The following is a 2,364-nucleotide window of genomic DNA, read 5'->3' as shown; positions in this document are numbered from 1 at the left end:
TGCTGACAAGAATTTTGTTGCAACTGTGGGCCATTGCTATTAGCCAATAAGGTTCGTAGTTAGTAAATCAAGTTCCATAGACTATATAGACCCTTAAATTTTTTGTTCACTTTATATATTTATTCTTGGATTGAATTGAACCAGGTTGATTTGGTTCTTTTTGGGCATGTGCATAATTATGAGAGAACTTGTTCTGTATATCAAAACCAATGTAAAGCCATGCCCAAAAAGGATTCAAAAGGAGTTCTATTTGATTATTCTGTTTTTTGCTGCTTTTAGGCTATGTATTAGTTTTCATTTTCTGGAGGTTAGTGCTTTTCTAATGACTAGACAAAAATTCTCTTCTTTTTTTTAGCAAGCAGCGCTTGTGCTTAACGCTTCTCGCCGATTTCGCTACACCTTGGACCTGAAGAAAGAAGAAGAAAAGGAGCAAGTGCTGAGAAAGATTAGAGGGCATGTTCAAGTCATCAAAGTTTGGTTCCTTGGCTGGTTCTCTTTATAATTGCTCATCTATCAGACATTAAATGGATTTTAATTAATTATTCTTCCTATTAATTGACATTCAGTTAAACTCTTCATCTTCATCATCATATTAATTTTTTTTACTCATTCTTATGTAGCCATGTTTTTACATTCTTATGTTGCATCTATGCTTTATTTTCCTTAAGTACATTTCTAATCTTTTCTTCGTCTCAGTGATATTCTTCTTTTATCAAAAGATACAAAAATTCTTGTTTATTGGGCTGATGTCTTTGTTTATGTTGTCTATAATAGATGTTTGTTTGGGATGCTTGCAAGGATCTGACCTTGATTATTTCAATCGTAGCTGCTACAGCTTCATTAGTACTGGGGATAAAATCTGAGGTGAGAAAATGTGGTAGAGTAAATTTTAAATGTTGAGAAATAGGTTGATTAGGAATATGTTTTTAAATGTTGAGAAATAGCCAAATAGGTTTTCATCCATAGAAGAATTAATTTTATATTTCAGGGTATTAAGGAAGGATGGTATGATGGTGGAAGCATTGCTTTTGCAGTTATTCTGGTTATTGTTGTTACAGGTACTATGCCAATATTTTGTCTTTGTAAAGTTTCTAATAAAGCATTCAAACATGTTCTATGATTCTGTTTCTCAACTTGATTTTTTTATATAACTTTGTTATATATTATGGAGGTTATCACTTATCACAATAGTTACATCTGTAGTAATATTATCGTTTGAAGTGCGCATCACTCTCTTTCTTTCTCCACTTCCTTTTGTAGCTATAAGTGATTATAAGCAGTCTCTTCAGTTTCGGGACCTAAATGAGGAGAAGAGAAACATTCATTTGGAGGTTTGATTTTTGCTTCTCTGTACTTCTTTATTATTACTATTATTATTATAGCATCCTCCTTATCATATTTATATATTTTTTTTTTCAATCTTTAAATTTTATCTCTGCATGAGAAGGTAATTGGAGGAGGTAGAAGAGTTGAGATCTCAATCTAATATGACTGGGGAGAGCAATATTGTAAGTGTTTTTTTCCATTATGTGCTGAATAAGAAAAATTACTTGTCTCATTTCTTAAGTTTGATAATCATTTTCCTTTTTGCAGGTTGAAAAGAATTCTAAGAACCCTATTCTGCTATCTGGTTGTAAAGTTGCAGATGGCAGTGGTGTTATGCTCGTAATGTTTTACTTTTTTTTGCCATGTGTGTGTGTGTGTCTATATATTGATTGCCATGTGTGTGTTTTACTTTTTTTGAAATTTCTCTCATCATTTATGAACTGAGTAACTCAAATCTTGTCTTTTTTCCAGTAATGGCTTCGGGATCCGATGATGCTCTTAAGAGTGTTGGTTTAGTGTTAGCAGGTAATAACTAATAAGTGTTTATCATAAAATGCAAAATTTTAATTTTGATTCTGGGGTTGCAGTAAATTCAATAATCACTTTTATTTCTAATGATATAAATGTTTTCAGGACTTACCAACTGAATCTGGAACTGTGATCCCCTATGTTCACTTGATGAAACAAGCTCACAAGATTTTGAAGACAGTTATATAGTCTTGTTATTTGCATAACTTAGTATAGTTGAACAATACATTGAGTTTATGTTTTGAATTATAGTTGATGTATCAACACACTTTGATGTATGGTTGTTATTTATTATTATAGTTGATGATCAATACATTTTGTTTATGTTTTGAATTATATTGACTTGCTTGTTTATAGTATTTTTCTTTTAGTTTGATAATACGATGAGTTTGTTTATTTTTTGAAATATTATAAATATTCGAATATAAATTAGATAAAAAATTTTTTATTAAATTTATATTTATTTTGTATGAAAACAAGCTTATTTTGTAATTAGAAAAATAAAAAAAA

At 30.2% G+C, this 2,364-nt stretch overlaps 1 long non-coding RNA gene across 1 annotated transcript; it reads left to right on the top strand.

Annotated features, from left to right (window-relative positions):
* Window positions 1-772: 772 nt before the first annotated feature.
* LOC127741151 (uncharacterized) lies at window positions 773-2,029 on the top strand. The gene is made up of 7 exons (XR_008002113.1): window positions 773-864; window positions 989-1,058; window positions 1,261-1,331; window positions 1,448-1,508; window positions 1,594-1,665; window positions 1,798-1,851; window positions 1,960-2,029. It is a non-coding gene; the product is annotated as an uncharacterized LOC127741151 (long non-coding RNA).
* The last annotated feature ends 335 nt before the right edge of the window (window positions 2,030-2,364 follow it).

The sequence above is a fragment of the Arachis duranensis genome, chromosome 1 (assembly GCF_000817695.3).
Source record: "Arachis duranensis cultivar V14167 chromosome 1, aradu.V14167.gnm2.J7QH, whole genome shotgun sequence".
NCBI classification, from domain to species: Eukaryota; Viridiplantae; Streptophyta; class Magnoliopsida; order Fabales; family Fabaceae; genus Arachis; species Arachis duranensis.
Note: the sequence above shows the minus strand (reverse complement) of the source record. Positions and strands in the feature narration are given on the sequence as shown.